Raw genomic sequence first — 17,324 nt, 5'->3', positions numbered from 1 at the left:
TGATGTGACGTGTTATCGGGATCCAGGAGACTGTAGGCCCGTTCAGACTGCACGCGTTTCCAGCTGCGTTTTGGAAACGTGTGCAGGAGGCCGACACGCACGACATCAGACAGTGCATAGAGTGCACTGTCTGATATTCACACTGCATGCGTTCCGGACCTGTGCGGTCCGGGAACGCATGCTGCACGCAGATTTTGTCAAAACGCGCGGCTGTCCCATTCACTTTTCAGTGATGGGATCAGCCACACAACGCACACAAACGCGGATGGCGTGCGTTCGTACGCGTTGCGGTCCGCACGCGTTCCGCACGCATGGCCATCCGCATTTGTGATCTGAACGGGGCCTGTGTCAGCATTACAGTGCCACCTGATGATGGAAAAGTGCTTCTTCCAGCACTGGGTGGCGCTGTAACGCTGACATGGTCTCCTGGATCCCGATCACATGTCACATCATGTGATCGGATGTGATTGGGACTCAGAAGACCTGCCGGGAGTTCAGAACAGGTAAATATAACTGCTCCCTGCACTAAGCAGGCAAACGAGATGAGCTGACAGAGGCTCACACTGCACCAGCAGATTTTAAAGAGACACTGAAGCGAAAAAAAAAATATGATATAATGAATTGGTAGTGTAGTAAGGATAGTTACTACAACATTAGTAGCAAAGAAAAGAATCTCATTTTTTTATTTTCAGTTATATAGTTGTTTTTTATAACATTGCATCATTCTCTAATATTTGCAGTTTACACACTACTCAGCATTCTAAATGATTTTACAGAGCAGGCCAGTGAACTTTTGAACTATCCTCTGCAGAAAAACAAACAATACAGTGACTGACAGTTGAGAGATAACAAGCTTCAGAAGACAGAGCTCTCTGCGAAACTTTGAAAGTCATGGATCTCAATGGCTCTTTTGCATAGATAACTGGAGTTTCTTAACTCTTCCTGTACTGGAAACAATATTAGGCTTTTGTCTCTGCGGCGCCTAATGTTTGATTTCTTAGCTGTACTACACATACCAATCATTATACCGACTAACCAGCAAGCTCATGGTGACCCAGAACTCATTGGAGTGTGTAAGGGACTACAATGGTCCTAAAAGCCCCCTTACTAAGATGTTAAGAAAAACAAAAATGTGCTTTCCTAAAACAGAAAGAATTTGCGATAATTCAGGTTGGAGTGAGCTCGAGATGTCTCCCAGAGCACCACTGCTGAATATATGCAAATTAACCATTCTACCCTTAGAAGCTAAACACACCTCCAGAACCGCTGGATTGCAATGATGTGTCAGCTTGTTAAATTGTACAATCATTATACCATAAGTGTATTTTCACTTCAGTGTCTCTTTAAAAAAGTATTTTGTTTGAAGCTGCTATTAGGTCAAGCGATATAAATAGAGTTTTAAAAAATATTTGTCAAATTCAATTAGTAAAATATTAGATATCATTAATTAAATTGTGTCTAAAGCCTGATTTTCTAGTCTAACTGACAAGCTTTGTAAAGGTGCGTACACACGTCCAACTGTACGCCTGATTGTCGTTTAAACTGGTCATTTGAATGACTTGAAGTGTAAACAAGTCATTCAGAGGTCATGTACACACTGACCAACAAAAGCGACTGATATCCTAATTTACATTTCGTTTAAAGAGACACTAAAGCGAAAAAAAAATGATGATATTATGATTTGTATGTGTAGTACAGCTAAGAAATAAAACATTAAGATCAGATATATCAGTCTAATTGTTTCCAGTACAGGAAGAGTTGAGAAACTCCAGTTGTTATCTCTATGCAAAAAAGCCATAAGCTCTACGACTTTCAAAGTCGTGGAGAGGGCTGTTTTCTGACTTTTATTATCTCAACTGTAAGTGAACTAATTACTTTTTCTCTGCCAGAGGAGAGGTCATTAGTTCACAGACTGCTCTGAAAGAATCATTTTGAATGCTGAGTGTTGTGTAATCTGCACATATTATAGAATGATGCAATGTTAGAAAAAAACACTGTATACCTGAAAATAAAAATATGAGAATATTTTCTTTGCTGCTAATCTTCTAGTAATTATTCATAGTACACAACCAATTCACTATATCATATTTTTTTTTTTTCGCTTCAGTGTCTCTTTAACCAACTTGATAATAAACAATGGGCTGGATAGAACAATGGACTAGATTAAATGACTGATCAAAAGACCTGTTGTTTGAAAGGTCTAGAAGTCATTGTCATATGTACGGACCGAATGCTGGTAATACACAAGTATTTTTCAGTAGATTTACTGCTCAATTGATTTTCCGATCATTTTTCTAATCGATTTCCATTCACTTCTATGAGCAATCAATCAGAAAAACGATCGGAAATCAGATCGGACATGTCAGAAATGATCTATCTGCCAAAAAATCTCATAGTGTATTCCCAGCATAACAGTCATTTGAACGACAGTTGGTCCAACGGATCCGATGAGCGAATCGAGCAAACCGGCTGTACCAGTTGCTCAACAGCGCATACACACGTCCAACTTGTCGTTCAAATGACAAGTCGGACGACAAGTTGTACGAAAAAGTTGGATGTGTGTACGTACCTTAAGGATGAGACAGATTAGGATTAATAGCTCCATGCCAATTATAATATCATATAGTGGGGAAAATGTCACTTTGCCTGGTTTCACTTTGAATCAGATTGAAGAAAATTTGGTAAAATCTTAATTTTTCTTATATTTTCTTTTAACAAAAAACTTTTCTCCTTGTTATATGAGGGCCCATTCTGGAATTGCCCCTCTTGTTAGATTAGATACTTCTTTACGACATCAGTTCTGTCAGTTGCATTACACCATCTTGTGCTCTCAGGAGATTATCGGGTGGAGGTGGAAATACTGACAAGTTTATTTGAAGTATTTCATGTATATTAAGCTGGCCACTAACGGTTCAATTTCTAGCGAAAAATCGTTCGAGCGATCAGAAATTCTGATCGGATTGGTTGTAAATAATCTCCATTGGTGGACACAATCGATTATGAATTAGTGGAAAAAATGTCGCCCAAATGAATTTTCATCTAACGAAAATTTGGATTTTCTTGGTGGTCGTGATAGATAGGAAGCAAAGATTGGTTAGTTGATGGTGTAGTGAACGATTTTCCGTCCAATCAGAATTTCTGATCGCTCAAACGATTTTTCGCTAGAAATTGGACCGTTAGTGGCCAGCTTAAAGCTAAGGTCCAAGGTCAGGCTTGTTGACTACTAGGGATAGTCGAAAATGACGACTTTCCAATTTCAATGGATTTCTGCTTTCTGAGAAATGTCTTCCCGATTTTCATGGAATTCCCAATGACTGATTTCTAAATTCCACAGAATGTTATTTTTTTGTTATTTTTGTCAATTTAAGTTAGATATTTTTTTTCAGATGCAGGTCTAAAAGCTAATGAAAAAAATGTACCACTTTTAGACCCTCAAATCAGGAAAGAATTTTACCACCAGGGAGGTTAAAAAATGGAAGATCAAACTGGAGCTTTAATAGAATAATACTTTTAGCGTAATAACTGTAAATAAAATCCATTAGCTAAGAACAAAACAAACAAAAATAAGTCGCCCTTCTCTCCTCAGGTGAACGTTGAACGCTGACTGAACACATCATAATGAATTTGGCACTGGGGTGTTCATCCTTATCCAATGTCATTTCCTATATTTATATTGTTAATATTCAGTATGATGTTATCTTTTCTTTCAATGATCTTTTTTAATTAGAAAAGCACAATGAAATCTTTTCCAGTGTCTCTGTAATATACAAATGCAGGAGTGAGCCCGGCCAAGTTTGCACAGCGTCAGTGCAAAACAGGAATATATGGTCTGCACACAATGTAGTTTTAACCCAGGGGTGCCCACACTTTTTCGGGGTGCGAGCTACTTTAAGAGCTGCCGAGGCCGCGAGATCTACCACCCCTCAATACCCCCAACCCGTGCGCGGCATGCAATAGGCAGTCACAGAATCCCCCCCCCCCCCAAGCCTAGTGAATAGTTGCAGAAACCTTTTTCCCCCACACACTGTCATGAATCCCCCATCCCAGCTAGGTTAGGCAGCCCATGGTCAAAGAATCCTTCTCCAAACTCCCCCCCTCCCCCCCCCCCATCCGCAGTAAATGGCTTCTTAATTGTTTCCCTCCTCCCCAGCATAGGCAATAATACACATGCATGGCTATTAGTGACAGGATCTTCCCCTCCCGCCCACCACCCCACAAAAAAATCTGTTCCCACCTTAACCACTTGACAACCACAGTGCTATCCCCCCCTAACGACCAGGCTCTTTTTTGTTGCGCTGGAGGCTGAAAAGCCTGCACAGCCCAGCTATGGAGCCCAGCAAGGGGGAGATGCCGCCGGAGGGGTTCGATCGCTGCTGCAGTTTGTTTATTTTTTTTTTCTTCAGCCTCATCGAGGCTCTTTCCCTCCCCGTCCCTCCCCCCTCCCCATCCCTCCCCCCTCCCCTTCCCTCCTCCCCTCTGTGCTCTGAATGGAACAGGCTAATCACGGAACTCCATTCTGTGAAGTGGCAGGGAACGATCGCACATGCACGCAGCCATTCCCTGGGAAACTGCAGCCCCAGGACTTGGGGCCAATCGGCGTCAGGCGGTCCCCAGGTAGTTAAAGCCTCCGCGCACAGTAAAGCCCCCTTTGCTCAGTCTCCTCCTCTCACCAAGGGGCCGAGCTTGCAAGCAGATCACAGAAGAAGCGTGAGACCTGGGGAGGCGTGGCCGCAAGGCTGTGAAACAGAGCCTGGAGGGGGAGGAGATGCTTACCATTTGCCCCTCTCCCCTTCATCCGCGGTAGGATTATCTGACAGCTGCAGCTACACTTTGACGGCCGCAACCACGCGGCAGCTAAATTTGTCAGGGCGCGGAACAGCGGCCGTGATCTACCAATTAGGTGGTCGCAATCTACTGGTAGATCGCGATCGACCTATTGGGCATGCCTGTTTTAACCCATTAGCAGCTTCAGTCGAGTTATCGCATTTAAGATAATTGTGCTGCTTTTGCCCTCGGCAGAACTTCTTGTGCTGTAAATTCTTGGAATTCTTTGATGTCTCTCTCCTAGCAGAAAATATAGAATCTGAAAGCAGAAGTTCTCTGTTATTGTCTCACACTGCCTCCTAGTGATAAGTGGCCAAAAATACACATTGCAGCAGTGCTAATTAAAAGCAGGGAGATATAACAAGACATAAAAAAGTGGTTAAATAAATTGACCTGGAGCACTTGCAAAGCCTTAAAATAAATAGACTGCTAAAGGGTTAAATGATTATTTAAATGTGCAGGATCACATGACCATTACTATCGCGTTTCATGGCTTCTGACTGACGTGGAATGAGTAAGACCCAAAGACGATGAAATGTGCTTTTTTAGTCATGTGAGTCTGGCCTTTGAGTTTCAATAATAAAATAAAGAAGCAAAATATTTGCATGGCATTTATTTCTCATTTCACTTATTTCTTGTTCTTGTTATTAACCAATTTGTCCTCCTTGACGTAGAACTAAGTCAAGGAGGCCATGTGCTTTCCCGCGTGCACGATCGGCCGCGGATCGTTAGCCCAGGAATCAATGAATCGGGACATGGTGCCCGATCACTGATTCCTCTCCCCCGCAGAAAGAGCGACAGCTTCTCTCGGAAGCTTCACTTTTTCTGCCTCCTATGTCCCTCTAAGCGTACATGTTATGCTTAGAGTGACGTCATGTAAACAAACTCAAGGTTGCCATACTGTGGCCAAAAAGTAAAACTACATCTAAATGTAAAAAAAACTAAAAATACACATATATTTACCTAAAATAAATACTATTTACATCCCACCCTCCCAAAAATACCCACATAAAATGTTTAATAATACAAAAAACAAAAACATTACAATAAAAAAAACACATAAATATTTACCTAAGGGTCTAAACTTTTTAAATATCTACAGTGGTGTGAAAAACTATTTGCCCCCGTCCTGATTTCTTATTTTTTTGCATGTTTGTCACACTTAAATGTTTCTGCTCATCAAAAACCATTAACTATTAGTCAAAGATATCATCATTGAACACAAAATGCAGTTTTAAATGATGGTTTTTAATATTTAGTGAGGAAAAAAACTCCAAATCTACATGACCCTGTGTGAAAAAGTGATTGCCCCCCTTGTTAAAAAATAACTTAACTGTGGTTTATCACACCTGAGTTCAATTTCTGTAGTCACCCCCCAGGCCTGATTACTGCCACACCTGTTTCAATCAAGAAATCACTTAAATAGGAGCTATCTGACACAGAGAAGTAGACCAAAAGCACCTCAAAAGCTAGACATCAGGCCAAGATCCAAAGAAATTCAGGAACAAATGAGAACAAAAGTACTGTAATTGAGATCTATCAGTCTGGTAAAGGTTATAAAGCCATTTCTAAAGTGTTGGGACTCCAGCGAATCACAGTGAGAGCCATTATCCACAAATGGCAAAAACATGGCACAGTGATGAACCTTCCCAGGAGTGGCCAGCCGACCAATATTACCCCAAGAGCGCAGAGAAAACTCATCCGAGAGGCCACAAAAGACCCCAGGACAACATCTAAAGAACTGCAGGCCTCACTTGCCTCAATTAAGGTCAATGTTCATGACTCCACCATAAGAAAGAGACTGGGCAAAAACGGCCTGCATGGCAGATATCCAAGGCACAAACCACTTTTAAGCAAAAAGAACATTAAGGCTCGTCTCAATTTTGCTAAAAAAAATCTCAATGATTGCCAAGACTTTTGGGAAAATACCTTGTGGACCGACGAGACAAAAGTTGAACTTTTTGGATGGTGCGTGTCTCGTTACATCTGGCATAGAAGTAACACAGCATTTCAGCAAAAGAACATCCTACCAACTGTAAAATATGGTGGTGGTAGTGTGATGGTCTGGGGTTGTTTTGCTGCTTCAGGACCTGGAAGGCATGCTGTGATAGATGGAACCATGAATTCTACTGTCTACCAAAAAATCCTGAAGGAGAATGTCCGGCCATCTGTTCGTCAACTCAAGCTGAAGCGATCTTGGGTGCTGCAGCAGGACAATGACCCAAAACAAACCAGCAAATCCACCTCTGAATGGCTGAAGAAAAACAAAATGAAGACTTTGGAGTGGCCTAGTCAAAGTCCTGACCTGAATCCTATTGAGATGTTGTGGCATGACCTTAAAAAGGCGGTTCATGCTAGAAAACCCTCAAATAAAGCTGAATTACAACAATTCTGCAAAGATGAGTGGGCCAAAACTCCTCCAGAGCGCTGTAAAAGACTCGTTGCAAGTTATCGCAAATGCTTGATTGCAGTTATTGCTGCTAAGGGTGGCCCAACCAGTTATTAGGTTCAGGGGGCAATTTCTTTTTCACACAGGGCTATGTAGGTTTTGAGTTTTTTTCTTGCTAAATAATAAAAACCATCATTTAAAACTGCATTTTGTGTTCAATTATGTTATCTTTGACTAATAGCTAACGGTTTTTGATGAGCAGAAACATTTAAGTGTGACAAACATGCAAAAGAATAAGAAGTCAGGAAGGGGGCAAATAGTTTTTCACACCACTGTATGTAAAGATGAAATAGTTCTATTTTTTTTTATAAGCTTGTAAATAGTGATGGATGCAAAACGGAAAAAAATGCTCTTTTATTTCCAAATAAAATATTGTCGCCATACATTGTGATAGGGACATAATTTAAATGGTGTAATAACTGGGACAAATGGGGAAATACAATGCGTGGGTTTTAATTATGGAGGCATGTATTATTTTAAAACTATAATGGCTGAAAACTGAGAAATAATGAATTTTTTCAGTTTTTTTCTTATTCTTACTGCTAAAATGCATTTACAGTAAGCTAGCTCTTAGCAAAATGTACCACCTAAAGAAAGCCTAATTGGTGGCGGAAAAAAACAAGATATAGATCAGTTCATTGTGATAAGTAGTGATAAAGTTATAGGCTAATGAATGGGAGGTGAACATTGCTTGGATGCATAAAGTGAAAACGACTGAGGGCTTAAGTGGTTAAAGGCTCACTATTGCAAAAAAAATGTAAAGTTTGAAATGCACGTAAACACATACAAATAAGAAGTAAATTTTTTCCAACGTAAAATGAGCCATAAATGACTTTTCCCCTATATTCCTGTTACTTACAGTAAGTAGAACAAATGTAACAGAACTGACAGGTTTTGGACTTGCCCATCTCCTCATGTGGGTTCTCAGGATTTTTTTTTCTTTTCAAAACCATTTAGTGAATGGCAGTTGCTTTGTCCAACTGCCAAAAATGTGAGCAGCGAACAGGGAGGCTGGCCAGCTTCTTTGTTGAAATCTTTTTCAGGGAATGACTTTATAAAGAATAAAGGCCATGCTGAGAATACCCTAATGAGAGAAGGACTAGTCCAAAACCTGTCAGTTCTGTCAGATTTCTACAACCTACTGTAAGTGACAGCAACATATAGGAAAAGTAATTTATGGCTCATTTTATTCTGAAATAAACATACTTCTTAATTGTATGTGTACTGTATAGTATTGTATTTTACAATTTCTCATGATAGTGGTTCTTTAAATGAATCCCTGTATATATAGGTTAGATATTTTATCGGGAAAAAAAAATATGTTTGACTGAGGACAGTCAGTGACATGACTATGTACTCTTTAAAGTGCTGCGGAAGATGTCAGTGCTATATAAATACATAATAGTATTATGGTAGCTTGTTAGACTATGACTATGGTAGGATTAGAGTGTGAGCTCCTCTGAGGACAGTCAGTGACATGACTATGTACTCTGTAATGTGCTGCAGGAGATGTCAGTGCTATATAAATACATAATAATAATATGGTAGGACATTACACTATGACTATGGTAGGATTAGAGTGTGAGCTCCTCTGAGGACAGTCAGTGACATGACTATGTACTCTGTAATGTGCTGCAGAAGATGTCAGTGCTATATAAATACATAATAATAATATGGTAGGACATTAGACTATGACTATGGTAGGATTAGAGTGTGAGCTCCTCTGAGGACAGTCAGTGACATGACTATGTACTCTGTAAAGTGCTGCAGAAGATGTCAGTGCTATATAAATACATAATAATAATATGGTAGGACATTAGACTATGACTATGGTAGGATTAGAGTGTGAGCTCCTCTGAGGACAGTCAGTGACATGACTATGTACTCTGTAATGTGCTGCAGAAGATGTCAGTGCTATATAAATACATAATAATATGGTAGGACATTACACTATGACTATGGTAGGATTAGATTGTGAGCTCCGAGGACAGTCAGTGACATGACTATGTACTCTGTAATGTGCTGCAGAAGATGTCAGTACTATATAAATACATAATAATAATAATATGGTAGGACATTAGAGTATGACGATGGTAGGATTAGAGTGTGAGCTCCTCCGAGAACAGTCAGTGACATGACTATGTACTCTGTAAAGTGCTGCAGAAAATGTCAGAGCTTAGGCAAGTTGTATTTTTGAGGAATAATTTTATTATTGAACAACAACCATGTTCTCAATGAACCCAAAAAACTAATTAATATCAAAGCTGAATATTTTTGAAAGTAGCTTTTAAATTGTTTTTAGTTTTAGCTATTTTAGGGGGATATTTGTGTGTGCAGGTGACTATTACTGTGCATAATTATTAGGCAACTTAACAAAAAACAAATATATACCCATTTTAATTATTTATTTTTACCAGTGAAACCAATATAACATCTCAACATTCACAAATATACATTTCTGACAATCAAAAACAAAACAAAAACAAATCAGTGACCAATATCCAATATCTAATCCTACTATATAACTATATAATATAGCCACCTTTCTTTGCAAGGACACTCAAAAGCCTGCCATCCATGGATTCTGTCAGTGTTTTGATCTGTTCACCATCAACATTGCGTGCAGCAGCAACCACAGCCTCCCAGACACTGTTCAGAGAGGTGTACTGTGTTCCCTCCTTGAAAATCTCACATTTTATGATGGACCACAGGTTCTCAATGGGGTTCAGATCTGGTGAACAAGGAGGCCATGTCATTAGTTTTTCTTCTTTTGATCAGCAAGCAGAGAGTGTTCCTGATAATTTTCCTGCAGCTTTGAATACCCTTTCTTGCCAGCCACGCTGTGGAGTACTTGGACACGTGTGATGGAGCATTGTCCTGCATGAAAATCATGTTTTTCTTGAAGGATGCAGACTTCTTCCTGTACCACTGCTTAAAGAAGGTGTCTTCCAGAAACTGGCAGTAGGACTGGGAGTTGAGCTTGACTCCATCCTCAACCCGAAAAGGCCCCACAAGCTCATCTTTGATGATACCAGCCCAAACCAGTACTCCACCTCCACCTTGCTGGCGTCTGAGTCGGACTGGAGCTCTCTGCCCTTTACCAATCCAGCCATGGGCTCATCCATCTGGCCCATCAAGACTCACTCTCATTTCATCAGTCCATAAAACTGAGATATTTCTTGGCCCAGTCTTGACGTTTCAGCTTGTGTGTCTTGTTCAGTGGTGGTCGTCTTTCAGCCTTTCTTACCTTGGCCATGTCTCTGAGTATTGCACACCTTGTGCTTTTGGGCACTCCAGTGATGTTGCAGCTCTGAAATATGGCCAAACTGGTGGCAAGTGGCATCTTGGCAGCTGCACGCTTGACTTTTTTCAGCTCATGGGCAGTTATTTTGCGCCTTGGTTTTTTCACACGCTTCTTGCGACCCTGTTGACTATTTTGAATGAAATGCTTGATTGTTCGATGATCACTCTTCAGAAGCTTTGCAATTTTAAGAGTGCTGCATCCCTCTGCAAGATATCTCACTATTTTTGACTTTTCTGAGCCTGTCAAGTCCTTCTTTTGACCCATTTTGCCAAAGGAAAGAAAGTTGCCTAATAATTATGCACACCTGATATAGGGTGTTGATGTCATTAGACCACACCCCTTCTCATTACAGAGATGCACATCACCTAATATGCTTAATTGGTAGTAGGCTTTCAAGCCTATACAGCTTGGAGTAAGACAACATGCATAAAGAGGATGATGTGGTCAAAATACTTATTTGCCTAATAATTCTGCACTCCCTGTATATTCTATAAAGCAAAGATGTTGGTGCTATAAAAAGACTGCCCGAAAACAATAATATTCAGTCCAGCCATGCTGAAATAGTAACTAGGTTTCCTGCTCAATCACACTTATTCCTCGCGCAGGAGGATAGGAATTGGTGTGCAGTCTGTATGTCACATTTACAGTTGCCATGACTGCAAAAAAATGATAAACAGATAGCTGTGAATCAAAACGTAAAAAAAAACAAAAAACAAACAAAGATAAGATCCAAGAAGACTTGAGTAGCAATGAATGCTATAGAGTCACAGCGTCTTTTTTAAATAAAGCGGAATGCGCTATTTAAGTATAATTTCAGAAAATGATATAAGCTCTGTGTATTCTTCTTCTCTGCATGCAGCTTTTCAGTATCTATAAAACACGAGCAGCATATGGCTGTTTACACTGCAGCACACGCTGTGCGCAAACTTTATTCCGGAGAGTTCCCAGCGTCATCAGCTGCTTGCAATGCGTTTCTGCGAACGTGACACGGACAGAGCCGCGTTCTAATTACACGTCTGTAGAAGCTTCTCTTTGTTAGCAGAAACATGCATGTCACATGCAGCAAACAGCAGATTCCTCGGCGTATTAATAGATCGCTCTGCTAATTAGTGCGCTGCCTTTCCTCCTGACTTCCACTATAGCGTTCATTAATTTACAGAAACGTTTCCATTGTCTTTGTTCTACTGGATCATTATTTTTCCCTGAGTTCGAGGGGAAGAGTTTGCATTATATTACATTATAAGTTCTCACAAGTTACAAAAACATCTCAACACTTCCCACGCGTGCAGGAAAAAGGGCCGCGGGGAAAAATGGCACTCGTTTTCGTTAATAAAATTGTCATTAATATCTACCGATATTCTTTGTTTTTAAGGTATAAATAGTATCAATTATCAGAAAAAATATATATGTTTATATTAACTATATTTTACTACTTAAAAAACACCCGAAGTGACATGTGACATGATGAGATAGACATGGGTATGTACAGAGCCTAGCACACCAATAACTGGGGCTGTGCTCCTTTTTTTTCTTTCTCTGCCTGAAAGAGTTAATAAACCTCAGGTATGAATGTGACAGTTTCTGTCCGGGTCGGCACTGGGTCGGACTGTAGCGTAACCCTCACTGGAAAGCATTACAGCATAAAACACTTTCCTATCAGTAAATGGCTTCTGAGGGCAGGAAAGAGATAAAAAGGGCCAATAATTCATATATTTTAGCTCTGGCATACTTCAATGAAGCTGTCATGAGCAGAGACAATGAAAAAGTAAATATGTAAAAACTAGATTAAAATATAAAATAAAACTGCAGGATTTCTAAAAAAAAATCATTTTAAGAGAAGAAGGATAGACACAATTATTTATCTCATCAGTTAATTTTTGCCTTGTCCATTAACCTAAACCTACTCTCACACAGAACCCTCCCCTCTTAGGGCTCGTCCACATCATGATGCGCTTCTGTGCGCATTTGGAAGCCCGTATGATGTGCGACACGCAAGAATGGCAGAAGGGCTTAGACAACCCTTCTGCCGGTCACATCATAGTAGAGATGTCACGAACCTCCAATTTTCGGTTTGCGAACCCTGTTCGCGAACATTCGCGGAACGTTCGGTTCGCGCAAACTTTTGCGAACCGCAATAGACTTCAATGGGAAGGCGAACTTATAAATTTTGAAAAATTTCTGCTGACTAGAAAAATGATAGAAAAGATGTTTTAAGGGGTGTAATAGTACCTGGAGAAAGACATGGTTGAGTGAAATACACATCAAAACTCCCAGAAAAAAATCTGGATTTAACACAAAGCAGTGTTTTAAGATCAGAAATCTCATTGACTGTTCAATTGCAGGCCTACACTGCTTTACAACATCGGGAAGTGTAATCCCTCTCTCCCTCACTCACTCACGGAGGGTCTTGTCTTTCAGGGAATTGTAGTCTGTCAAAAGCCAGCTTACATACCTTGGCTGGGAATTGAACCCAGGTCTGAGTGCGTGGTAGGTAGCTCACTTCACCACTATACCATCACCAACACTACATGCTGAAGCCAGCCTAGCATGTACCATTATGATATATCCAAGAGAAAAATGAGCTTGCTTAAGGATTTGTAGTATGTCAAAAGCCAGCTTACATACCATGGCCGGGAATTGAACCCAGGTCTGAGTGCATGGTAGGTAGCTCACTTTACCACTATACCACCACCAACACTACATGCTGAAGCCAGCCTAGCATGTACCATTATGATATATCCAAGAGAACAATGAGCTTGCTTAGGGATTTGTAGTTTGTCAAAAGCCAACTCACATTGGCCAGGAATAGAACCCAGGCCTACCGCTCTGTAGGCTGCTATCATAAACATTATACCACCAACACTACATGTTGAAACTTCTTGGAGCAGACTTACTTCCTCCCTCCACAAGACACACATACATCCCTTTGCCACGGATACGGTTTTGAAACCGTGTGAACCGACCCATGCTCAGAATTTCTTCTCTATTGGAGTTATGTATATCCACTTCCTGTCATTTGAGTTAGGGTTCTTTTGTTTTTTCCCAGTGTGATTGATTGCACACCTGAAGTGAGAGGGATATGGAGAATGACATGTTTATTTCCTTTTAAACAATGCAGATTGCCTGGCTCCCCTGCTGATCCTCTGCCTCTAATACTTTTAGCCACAGACCCTGAAAAAATATGCAGATCAGGTGCTCTGACTGAAGTGTGATTGGATTAGCTGCATGCTTGTTTCAGGTGTTATTCAGACATTACTGCAGCCATAGAGATCAGTAGAACAGCCAGGCAATGTGCATTGTTTAAAAGGAAATAAATATGGCTGCCTTCAGATGTCTCTCATTTCAGATGCCCTTTAACTATCTAACGACCGCTCCACGCCAATTGGCGTGAAGTCCTGGGGCGGGGTTTTGCAGGAGATCGCGTGCGCCGATGCTTTCGTAATGATTTGCTCACCTGACGTTATCACTAAAGCTCTTTGCGGTTGTTTGCGGTGCATTAGACTCGGGGTTTTGTCTGTCAGTGTGAGCTGGGCCTAACCCTTACACTGCCTGATGGCCGTGTACTCACGCTGAACGTTTTAAAGCACTTAATTCCACAAATTTAGGAATGTAATGTGATTTCTGCCCTTTAGAACTTACAACACAACTCTGTGTCAACTCCGTAATTTTTGGTGGGACTTTTGGCATGGATCCCCCTCCGGCATCCCACAGTCCAGGTGTTACACCCCTTAAATCAATGTTTCCATCACTTTTTTTGCCCATTGAAGTCTATGGCGGTTTGCCAGATTCCCCTATTCGCGAACGTTTGCAGAAATTTGCATCCGAGGGTTTGCGAACTGTGAATTTGATGTTCAGGCCAATGCAAATAACCAACGCGTTTTGCGGGGGGTTGCCGGCTTCCTCAGGTCAGTGAAAAAGCAGGTGCCTTAACTGGTATGGTTGTGTAGCAAGCATGAGTCTCTCTATCAATGCTTTGTCTGAACTGAAGTCTTGTAAACTTTATCGAGAAGTAGTGATGTTGGAAAACACTTCGCCAGCGAATAGCTATGGGCAGCCTGACCCCTGTACTACTTCCGGGTAACAATGACCCACAGTATTTGCGACCCGGAAGTAGTACAGGGGTCAGGCTGCCCAAAGCTTCGAACTTCGAACTCTGCAAACTGCTTGCTACATCTGTATCGAGAAGTGGGAAACTTCTTGCAGGCAACATGCTGTTTACTTGGGTGGGTGAAGTTTCAGAAGCTGGTTTTGGTGTCGGTTCAGGGTTTCCGGTACTTATTTACTCTTTGGTTTGCGTTTCTACTCTACAATCAGAGGCGTATCTATAGGGAAGCAGCAGACATGTATTAAAATGGGGCCCTAGGCAATGTAGTAGCTTGGACTCCCCTGTCATGGTGCTTTTAGTAATCTGGTGGGAGAGAGATCGGAGAAGGTAGCAGCCCAGCCCCTTGGCACAAACTAGGCCCTAAGCACCTGCCTTGGTTGCCTTGTGGATGGTCCTGATCTAGGAAGCAGCTACTGTGGCTGCCGGGCGGTAGCTGAGATGCCCCATTTAAGTACCTTATTTCCAATATAGAGGTCCACCCTATTCTCCGGACTAGATGTTCTTGTGGCCTCTCTTGGTCTAGGTAGGCAATCGTGACTTGTTAAATGACCCCTGGCAGTTGAGTCTGTAGGCGTCACAATGTGGTGGGGGGGAGGAGGAAGTGGGTGTGGACGATGGGGGGGACCAATCAAAAGTTGCCTATGGAGCCCCCTGATTTGCAGTTACATTGTTGTTTTCATGAGTGGGTTCAGTGTTTGTTACCTCACCATTCATGTAACTTTAACCTTGCCCTTAAAAAAAAGCCCTCTTCCTGTGTAACCACGGTAGATTGTGACCTCAAAAATAGCTAACTACGAAGAGAGAAGACTCTGGATCTTCCCGATGCTTCCCGTGTCGTCTTCGCCCTGTTGTAACCTTTACCTGTCCCGGTTCTAGCACTTAACCTTAACCACTAATTATAATACATCCCTATTCTATCTCCTAACCCTCCTAATTGACATCTAAGTATAAATAACGCCATCCCCCTCCCCCCCCTTGATCAGATGCTCTCTCTGGTGTGACTTCACTGGTTGCACGCTAGTTGCAGGGCTGTGAATCACAACAAAAGCAAAAATCTCAGCATGACAGCCAAGGAACTGCCATTGCTTATACAGAATAAAGATGGCAGCCTCCATATTTCTCTCCCTTCAGGTGCCCTTTTAGGTTTGGGAGTATGTTAGTAGTAAAAATGTTTCTGTACCGTGTTAGCCAAATAATATATGTAGGTAGAAAAAAACAAAGTCTTGTAAAAGTAATACCTTTTAATGGCTAACTGATAAAGTTAAATAATGCAAGCTTTCTGGGATCTATGTGAAATGTAGAAAAGAACACTGGTCCGCTTCGATGTCTCCACAGTTTATTAAGGACTTATCCCAAGACAGAACATACAAAACGCTGACATGTTTTGGACCTAACATGGTCCTTAATCGTTGCTATGATTAAGGACCAGGTTAGGTCCGAAACATGTCAGCGTTTTGTATGTTCTGTCTTGGGATAAGTCCTTAATAAACTGTGGAGACATCGAAGCGGACCAGTGTTCTTTTCTACATTTCCATTACCAGCCTGGGCTGCTTGGGTCCAGCTCTGTCTCCTGGTTGGGTGCAGCGGTATATATTCCTCCTTTCTTCTCCACTATGTGAAATCTGTTGTTGGTCTATTGAACCAGTCTTAACATGACTCATGAGCTGAGCTATACATTCTGTTGTATATATATGTTTGACCTGGATATGTTTTCGAATGTGACACTGTTGTTCATTTTACTCCTGACAATGCCCATATCGGGCGAAACATGTCGCGTTAGACACAATTTGTAAATAGTGTACCCCTTGTCTCTTTGTGTCACGCTATATGTACAACAGTTTCCAGTTTTGTGAACGCTGAAGGGGGAGGGCTTTAGCAATAGGATTGCGAGTTCATAACACCCTTCACACTATGGATGTGGGTTGGCGTCAAAACGAGTTACCTTTGCAACTTGTTACTTTTTTATTACTTATTGTATTTATTAAGGTTTTTTAGTCCTTCCTTATATGGGACAACCTTAAAGGACTTACGAGGTGAAATTAAAAAAAAAGTTCAGTACCTGCTGCAAATTTGAATGCACGGAGGACGCCACCCGCGCCCTCCGTGTAGTTCCGCCGGGTCCTCGCTGCTCAATCTCCCCCCGGGCCAGCTCACAACCCACAGCCCGGGTCGGGCTCTCATGCCTCCTGAAAAATGGCTGCCGGAGCTTGCCGCGGCTGCGCAGTCCGCATAGATGCGAGTGTGGTTGCACAGCTCTAGGGCCTTCCCCCCGATCCACGCACAGGAGACATCTTGGAGGTAAACAAAGGGAGAGGGAATCCCTGTTCAAAATGCCCACCAGGGGCGTTCTTCAGGGTTTCCAGAGCTGCCATTGGTCAGCTCTTTCTCACTGCCCACGCCCCCTGCCTCTCTGCATACTGAATGAGAGAATTAATCGCGAATTCCAGCGTCATGACCTATAGGTTACAAAAGTGAAAGTGGGCCAGTGCGGCTCACAGGAGCGGCAGGGAGCGGCGTTTTTTTGCGGCTACCTGATCCTTTCAGCCCCCCTGATCAGTTAGCCTACTTTAAAAAAAAAAAAATGTTGAGCCCTCCTCGGGCTCCCTTTAAGGTACAATTCAGGACATAGTCCTAAATGTTGA

Source organism: Hyperolius riggenbachi, chromosome 10, assembly GCF_040937935.1.
Source record: "Hyperolius riggenbachi isolate aHypRig1 chromosome 10, aHypRig1.pri, whole genome shotgun sequence".
Lineage (NCBI taxonomy): Eukaryota > Metazoa > Chordata > Amphibia > Anura > Hyperoliidae > Hyperolius > Hyperolius riggenbachi.
The sequence above is the reverse complement of the archived record's forward strand: the minus strand, read 5'-3'. Positions refer to the sequence as shown.